The following is a 9,878-nucleotide window of genomic DNA, read 5'->3' as shown; positions in this document are numbered from 1 at the left end:
TAACATGCTACGGGGACTGGAGGAACTAATGACTCCCATCAACAGGAATCAGTGTAACAAAATAACTTGATTATGTAGTCTACTATTGTACATATTTTATTTAAAAGTTAACAAAAAAGCCTTAGAATATCAAATTTGGTTTTCATGCTAAATAAAGGTGTAATTCTGATGAACCTGCAGCTGTGCAAACCCACTTAAAAATTCAGATGATCTATGCAGAAAAGGTTGTGTGCAACATCTCATGGTGTGAGATTGGTGGGTTTGTTCCTCCAATACCAGTGTAAGTAGTTTCCTTTTGTTTATATTCATAAAAACCACAAAGATTTCTTTGATGAACTGTTGTAGATTTCAAATAGCCATCATTTAGTACTGGATAAAGTGAAACATTTGCCATTCTAGCTGTTAGGTTCCGGCTTACCTCTCGTGTGATTTGTTTTAGATTTTGATATTGATGGGAAAAAACAAATCTGATCAACAAATATTTGGGTTCTTTAATTTTAAAATTGCCATATAACTTTTATACTGAAGTCTTGTAAGAGAGATCATAGAGGGAGATTGAAGCTAGATCAACTTTATATTCAATCGAGTTAACACAATAAGATTTTTTATGGATTCTAAATTGATGAGATGGTGATCTGTAAATGGCAGATTTATGTAAGATTTTGACTGAATAGGATTCATTTTGGCATTGTAAAGAACTTAATCTGTTACCAACATTACTCTCTGGCACTATAGCTTCCTCATGTTTTACAGCTGCTTTCTTGTGCTCTTTATGGTCTGTAAATAATCACTTTAACATCTAGTCCAGCTTTGTCCAAGCAATCAACTTTTGGATGTGTTTGATTACAATTCCTTCCCCATCAGCCAAAACAACCATTATAATGTTGTGAACTTAGTCCAAAACATTCAGGCAATTCCAATTGGGGAAGACTGATCTTTTAAAGATCCTGTTTACATAGAAAACCATGTAACCTCCATTTGATGAAGCTGTAACATTCTTTGATGCCTGGGGTGTCTGTAAATGTGTGAATCTGGTGCATGTCAATCTGTTCATAAGTATAAACATACTGTTTGTATCATAATTGTTCTTGTTTTTTATTTGTGGTGTTGAATTTTACACTCCGAATATTTTAACAAATCAATTCTAAAAATAGAATGGAATACTCATTCCATTTAATGTTGTATTTGAATCCTGCATATGATATGTATTGTCAAAGGAACAGAAGCTCCAATATTTCTTTTAATATTGTTGTTAGTGGCATAGATGATGACCCTGCATGAATCCTAAGTGCCTACTAAACATATAGCAAGCTAGTGGCTCTGAAAAATAACATGATACTGAAATCTGATTTCTGTAATACAAATGATAATACTTTCATATTCCTATTGCTGGCAACCATTATTTCTTCCTTTATCAATTCACAAAATGTCCATGAAAATGATTACTAAATTGATGAAGTTAGCGTATCAGAGCACAGATAATTAGGCAGTTGCAAACAAGATCCTTTAACTAATTCATATTCTGAGCAGCTGAAATGTCTAGAGACTTTGCAAACACTTAACTAAAACAGCAGCTCATCAATAGCTCATTCCTATCCAGTAACTATACTCAGAGGTTATTCCAAGTACTTAGTCTAATGGTCGGGATTGGAAGTGAGAGTCATTTGCATACATAACACAAACTTCAAAAAAGAAAAGGGCAACCCTTTTGGTCTGAAGCCAAATTGGTGGCCAAGGTGGAAAGAAGTTCTACTGAGAGGGGCAAAATCTTGAGGCAGCCAAACTCAGCCTGAGGTGGCTTCAAGAAACATTCCATCAGAAGAAGCTTGAAGGTGTGGAAATAATCCAAGTCCAAATCAACAAAAGCAGAGGAAAGCATTCTGCTGTAGCTGTTCCAGTTACAGGGGCTTGGCTGGGGTGGCAAAATCTGGTTAAGAAGTGACACCTGTTTATTAGGAAAATTCTTAATAGGAATGGTAACCAAACCTATGGTGTCTAACTACAGTTAAGTTTTTCCAGTTCAGTATTAAAGAATATTCCCTAATAGCCACTGGTTCCCACTACAAATAGAGGTCATCTTTAACAGCAGCTAGAGTTTACATTGATGACAGTCATTTAAGTATGTCGAGAAATTATTTATTATACTTGCATCCCCCATGTGTCTCAGTAGAATGGTGCTTAATGTGGTTTGCTTGTTCAGTTATTTGATTTATATAGGCACCATTTCTAACAACTCAGAATGGCTTTCAAAGAATAAGGCACAAAAACTCACTACAATAAGCCACTCCATTCACCCAAAAACCTGAAAACACAATGAAAAGTATGAAACTGCATTGGAAGATGTTCCAAAGAGGAAACTCACGAACTTAAGGTGAAGAAATCATGCAGCTTCTGGATCCAGTTCTACCAGCAACAGCCAGAGGACTTTGTATGTGCCCTGGAAAGCCCAGGATAGGCTGGGTATATGATACTCTGGGTCATGTGATGTGCTGCCCAGCTACTTCTTTGCGGGATATTTTTCTTCGAAGTCCCTGGCTCTGGCTTTGGCCCATGTTCAAACCTACCTTAAAGCATCCCCCTCTATTAACAATTGGCCCTGTTCTCTTCAGGTTATCTAGAACAGCCCTCTTCAGACAAGTTCTAATATTTTTTGTCTGTTGGGAAGTAGAAAAAGAGTTAATGTTCGTTCATTCATTCATTCATTCATTCATAGGAGTTAACCATACATTTTATGTTGTATATTTCTTCCACCATTCTATAATTTTATTTCTGGAAACCTGGATGTAACTCACCAAGTCTGTTAACTCTTTCTATTTTAGCTGCATTCCTTTGCATTTTAAAGCAAAACAGGTGAAACTAAAGCCAGTTTCGTGTTGTGGTTAAGGCATCAGGCTAGTAACCAGGAGTTACAGTCCCACCTTAGACACAAAACCAGCTGAGTGACCTTAGGCGAGTCACTTCCTGTCAAAACTGGGACTTGTCCAGACAGTCTCCAAAAATCAGATAAAAACGAATAGAAGGAAAAAAACTTGTTTTATTCAGGATGCTGTTTTCTGCTTGTCAAGAAAGCATTAAAGCCTATGATCCGTACCTGCAGCCTAAAATAATACAACCCATTTTGCAATCTCTTCTACTATCACAAATATAAATCAGATTTTAGTCCATCCTACTGTAGGACTTGCAGAGAAAACCATATAGGAATCACAACCAGATGAGCTAATTCTATTTTACAGTAAAGTCTGAAAGTCAATTCTCCCCCATCCCTGGCTGTTGTCTCCTTTACAACCTGAGAAATTAGAAAGGGTCTTTTCTGGGCCTCTTGTTCCACCCACTATTCAACTGCCAGCTGTGCTTTCTCTTAATAGTTCCCTTGACAGTATCTCCTGACCCAGTCTTCTAATGACTTTCTCGTATACCATTACACCTACAAAAGTGTATGTCAAGAAAAGTCTAACCTGTGACTCACTTCGAAAGTAAATGCAGCTTTACTTTCTAAATGAGCCACAGACGAGTTTTCAGCCTGATTCTACAGTTGTTGAAATTTATTTTTTTCTCATTAATCTACACTCAATACCCCATAATGACAAAGTGAAAACAGGTTTAGAAATGTCTGTAATGTTATTAAAAAGATAAAAAAATGAAATAATCACATTGGCATAAGTATTCAGGCCCTTTGCAACAACACTTGAAATTTAGCTTGGGTGCCTCCCACTTCTCTTGATCGTTGCTGACATGTTTCTACACCTTGATTGGAGTCGACCTGTAGTAAATTAAATTGGATATGATTTGGAAAGGCACACACCTATATAGGAGGCTTCATAGCTGACTGCATACTGTAGCAGAGCAAAAGCCATGAGGTCAAAGGAACTGCCTGCAGAGCTCAGACTGGATTATTGCAAGGCACAGATCTGGGAAAGGATACAATAAAATTTCTGCTGCACTGAAGGTTCCTAAGACCACAGTGGCCTCCATAATTCTCAAATGGAAGACGTTTGGCACAACCAAGACTCTTCCAACAGCTGGTCACCTGGTCAAACTGAGCAATCACAGGGCTTAGTAAGAAAGGTGGCCAAGAACCTGATGGTACTCTGACTGAGCTCCAGACATCCTGTGTGGAGATGGGGTAGAGTTCCAGAAGGATAACCATCACTGGAGCTGTCCACTGATCTGGGCTTTATGGCAGAGTGGCTAGACGGAAGCCTCTCCTCAATGCAAAACACATGAAAGCCCACTTGGAGTTTGCAAAAGAGCACCCGAAGGACTCTCACTGTTAGGAAGATGTTTTGGTCTGATGGAACCAAGATTGAATTCTTTGGCCTCAATTCTAAACGTTATGTTTGAGGAAACCAGGCACCGCTCATCGCCTGCTCAATATCATCCCAATAGTGAAGCGTGGTGGCAGCATCGTGCTGTGGGTGTGTTTTTTAGCAGCAGGGACTGGGAGATTGCTCAGGGTTGAGGGAAAGCCGAATGGAGCAAAGTACAGGGATATTCTCAATGAAAACTTGTTCCACAGCACTCGGGACCTCAGACTGGGCCAAAGGTTCATTTTCCAATATGACAATGATCCTAAGCACATAGCCAAAACAACATAGGAGTGGCTTAGAGACAAATGTGAATGTCCTAGAGTGGCCCAGCCAGAGCCCCAACTTGAACCCTATTGAACATTTCTGAAGGGACCTGAAAATGGTGTCCACTGACGGTCAACATCCAACCTGACTGAGCTTGAGAGGATTTGTAAGGAAGAATAGCAGAAAATCCCCCAATCCAGGTGTACAAAGCTTATTGCGTCATACCCCAAAAGACTTGAGGCTGTAATTGCTGCCAAAGATTCTTCAACAAAGTATTGAGTGAAGGGTATGAATATTTATGCCCATGTGATATTTCAGTTTTTTCTTTTTAATAAATTTACAGACATTTCTAAAATTCTGTTTTCACTTTGTCATTATGGGGTGCTGAGTGTAGATTAATGAGAAAAAAATGAATTTCAACAACTGTAGAATCAGGCTGCAACATAACAAAATTGACAAAAGTGGAGGGGGTCTGAATACTTTCTGAAAGCACTTTATGTTAAACATATAAGCCCCCTAGGCAATATCGTAAGTAGGAAAAACTAGAGAATCTTCCAACAAATTATGCCAAGGTTGGTAATACAGTTCTGAACTTCAAATATGAACTGCATTCACTTTTTAATATACTGCACTACAACAGAAGTTCCCGCATGAAATATATTAGCATACAAGCCCCAGGCTAGGCTACTTTCTGAATGTCTTACCAATTTAAGACATTTAGGAGTACAAGTAGTCCTCACCTTATGACCACAATTGGGAATGGAATTTCCATCGGTAAGTGATAGAGTTATAAAGTATGACATCGTTGATTACATTGCTTAATAATGGCAATCCCATCAACCAAGAATCACAGGTTCTTAAGTGAATAACCTACCCTAATCCAAGCCATCCTGGTCCCTGAGCCTCACTAAGATAAGGGGCTACCTCCAACTACCCCTATTCATCCCCCCCCATCTCTGCCCTTTGGCTGTCCTGCATCATGTCTTGTGGGGTGAGGTGACAAGCGGTCCCAGGGGCTCCTTTAATGCCCTGGGAAGTCATAGTTACCCCAGTCCTATCTCAGCTTTAGTTGCTCTCACTACCCTGCACAGTGCTGCCCCAGCTGATCTTTGCCTTCTTGCTCCCATTGCTGACCAGGCATACCAACCCATCTGCTGGGCTGTTGGGGGATGCTACATCAAAAAAGAAAAGAAAACAAAGCCTTAAACCACACTGTGTCAGAATGCCCATTTGCACTGAGCTCCTGAGCCAGGTTGGGCACACCATGCTCCAAGAGGTTTTTCCAAAAGGGCATTTTGCCACACTGCAGCTCTGGGGCGGCTTTTGGCTTTCATTCTCTTTTTTTGCAGCTGAAGCCCAAAGAGACTCACCTCTTCAGCAGCAAGAACAAGAAGACAGTGAAGGTCAGCTGGGTCAGCAGAGTGCAGGCTGGCAGGGAGCCAAAAGGGCAGAGATAAGGTGAGACAGGTGAAGGGAGAGATGAACCTCCCCTGTGGTCATAAGTGTGTGCAGGCTGACAAGCCCTGGAATTTTGATCATGTGACTTCAAAGGTGTTGCAACAGCCATAACTTCAGGTATGTCCCTTTATTCAGTATGATCATAACTTTGAATGGTTGCTAAATGAATGGTCAGAAGTCAAGGACTACCTGTATATTATTTTCACAAAATAACATCAAGGGAATAGGTGTAGCTTCCAATCAGTCCATCTATCAGAGTTACTATCGAACTAAAAACCAAACTGTATTTCAGCTTGTCAACCTGTTTGGTTAGTTTACGGTTCAGGATGTCAGTGTGAATCTAAGAAATTGTATTAAATAATCATGGATAAGTTAACTAAGAGCAAACGTGTAAGCATAACCATTGGCTATTTGGCAGCAGCTGTCTGGAATGCTAGGCAAAGCTCTTCAAGCCTTGCTACAATGATCTTTCCAATTGTAGGTGCCAGGTATCTCCTCCTGCATGCAAACAATATGCTGTAAAATTAAGCTAGACATCGAAAGTCCTTGGTGCTCTTTGAGCTTAATTGTTTTCTTGCAGGCATTTCATTACCCAAACCAGCTATAATCCTTGTCACAAATGTCCAAATTAGTGGCTCTTGAATCCTGTTTTATGGAAGTCTGGCCAGGCCAGGGTGCAAAAAAAGAAGATCTTTGCTGCATCAGACCTACTTAGTTGGGTTTCTTCTTTAGCTCCAAGAAATCTGTATGTTCAAAATGAGAGCAAAAGCCCTTCATGTCTGGTGATTTTGCTTTTGTTACTCATGACAAGTAAGTTTTAAGGAATTAGGGAAGGAATACAGTGAAGCTCAAAATCAAGAATGAAATCAAAACTCCATTTTTCTCTTATTTAACAGTTATTTTTATATAAAACATGGACATCTTCAAAATTATGGCTATCTTCTGTAATGTAGGAAAACTTATGGACACTCTGGTTGGAAGCTAAGATCTGTTTGGTTTACTTCTCCTTGAAAAATGAACGGAAGAGAACTGGAGCCAAGGGACAGTTTTTCCCTTGCCCTCCCAGCTGTGTGGGATCATCTCCCCCAAGAAACTAGACCTGCTTGTTCAGTTATGGCGTTCCAGAAAATGTTAGATTATTGAATATATAATTGTCACCATTGTTTTACTTTGGATTCTTATTTATTGATGTTATTATTCTTGTTTGGATTATGTTGGGGATTGATGACTGTTACAGCTGGAATAGTTTATTTTAAACATCAACTTATTTTTACTGTAGACATTTTAATTTTTTATATTTGTTATTATAGATGGTGGGTTTTTTTTACTATTATAATATGCCAGGAGTCCTTAGTTGATTTCTCCATTTATAAATGTGATTCATAAATGAAGACTCAGAAAATCCTAAATGATACTTACATACACATACAAACACAAACACAATAACCAAAACCAGCATAAAATATGGTTGTCTCCATTTTTAGTGATTGTAATAATACTTCTTGCAGATTTACATCTTAAAGGTGTAAGCCAAGTGAGCCACTCAACCAAATCTAGAGCAAGTGGACAAGCTCCTGGAAGAAAACATCATTTCATAGGGAGAGACAACTTGGAGGAGAAAAAAGTAAAGATAAATCTTGTATACAATGGATCCACTTTGGGTAAATCAAGTACTGTAGCCACAATGGAGTTAATTGCTATTATGTATCCAACAGTGTCAATGTAATAGACATATTGCAGGATAACCAAGTCACATAATACTCAAGTGAACTCATATCTCTGCCCCAGGTATGGCAGATTTCTGAATATACCAAAGTTTGATGTATATCAATATGGTGATACAGATATAGGACTCTATTATGATGGCCAAAGAAGTTACAACCTAGTAGTCATGATTCCTGTATTCCCAACCAAACCTGACAGCAAAGATTAAACATTTATTGAGTTTTATATATTAACAAGTAGGAGGCCCATATTTAACTTCTTAGAGGGATATAAGTTGTGCAGGTATGGGAAAAGAGAATTTTGGGGTAAGCAGCAGTCTTGGGAAGAGAATACAGACATGAACCCAAGACTCAACTTAGATTTTAGGGCCTAGTAACTTATTAGAGAGTACCTTGCCTTCCTTTCACATTTACAATCTTATAAGTCATAAAAGGGAGGGTTTTGAGAAATTCTGAATTCAAATTTTCTACAAATTATACATGACTCCTGCTAGGGTACTTTTCTACCATGATCCAATCCCCATCATGTCAGATATGAGTTTCATACAATGACATTCTCTTTCATAATGGACTGAGCATTCCCTCTCCATTTTTTCAAAAATAAAAAATGTTCCAAATCTTTCAAATACATTAAATGCTGGGACTTCCCTATTATCACACAGGATATCATGTAAGAATGCTGCATTCTCATGAGATTTGTCAATTTTGCCAAGTTTAGCCATTGAAAATGACTTTAAATGACTTAAAAATGAATTAATTTTAGGTTGCTTGTGTCAAAGGTTTAGGCATTCCTGGTCAAATTCTATGTTTCAATGAATCCTTGAATGAACAAAAGCTGAGTGTCATGATTCCGATAGATGAAACCCATTAAAGAACTTCAAGGCAAGAATTCTTCCTTAAAGAACATTTTATTCAGGAAACAAAGTATCAGCACTACATAGTTGAACCCAAAACTAGATTCCCTTCCCCCAGATACAAAGTAACAAATTGCAAGTCCCACCCCCACAAAGCAGTCATAAATCACATTCTCCAATTAGCCAGGAGCGCAGGCTCTCTCCACAGCTCCTCAGCCCGTCAAAACATTATCTGTTTGTGTCCTTGAGTTCCCACAGAGCTGCATTGTTATTATGGCTAGCTGAGCTCAAGCATTCACCCCATCCCCCCTTCAACACCTAATTTCCAAACAGAAGAAAAAGCATGTTAAAAGCAAAGTAAAAATGGCTGTAATTTCCATCAGTTGTCAAAGCAGGAACATCCAATGTTACAGCGTTGATACTGAGACAACCACTACATAGTACAAAAATACATTCTTCTGCAAATTTGAATTTATATTACTATTTATGTGCGGTTGTTTATAGATTCAAAATGTGAAAACTGAATATAGGAAGTGTGAAAGATTGAAGGGCATTTACAACATTGCAGTATGCACAGCAGTGTGCCTATCCTCTGGAATGAAGTTCTTCAAGAGATTTGGGTGATTCCCAACTTAATAGCCTTTAGAAACCATCAAAGACTTGATTCTTGATTCCCCTTGCAAGTTTTATTGTTGGTCAAATTTGCCATCTTGTTCTTCATCTGTTTTTACATATTATCTTTCCCTTTGGAAAAGAAATCTTGGATAGGCTTGGTGAAAACTGAAAAATTAGTTTTTCTCTTTAAAGACTTAAAAATCAGGTGAACTTGGGATGTAGCTGTATTTACAGATTTTTTTTGTTCTTTTCTTTATGTGTTTAATTGTAGTAATGCTTTTCCTTCCCTTTGGTGCTTGTTCATGTTTATTTTATGTATGTTGGTTTGAAAATGGATTAATAAAAATTATTTTTTTTAAAAAAAAATCCTCATTAGCTTCATTGAAGTAAATCAACTTTGACTTTGTGCCAATTTTTTTCTCCTTCCTTTTAGATGTTTAGTCTAATTTTAATATAAGTAGTTGCATTACCTAAGCTTCTTGTGTTAACCACCTGGGTCATTTTGAACTGAGCAGCCTTATAAATTTATAAACAAATTCAGTCATCTAGTTCTAGTAGTTAAAAATAAAGTAGCCTTTAAAATTCAGTTTCAATTTCAATGGATTAACATGATGCTACTGCAGTGACAGGAAGCTTGTCTCTGGAACATCTTCCCA

Source organism: Protobothrops mucrosquamatus, unplaced genomic scaffold, assembly GCF_001527695.2.
Source record: "Protobothrops mucrosquamatus isolate PMUCROS unplaced genomic scaffold, P.Mucros_1.0 scaffold134, whole genome shotgun sequence".
Taxonomy (NCBI): Eukaryota; Metazoa; Chordata; class Lepidosauria; order Squamata; family Viperidae; genus Protobothrops; species Protobothrops mucrosquamatus.
The sequence above is the reverse complement of the archived record's forward strand: the minus strand, read 5'-3'. Positions refer to the sequence as shown.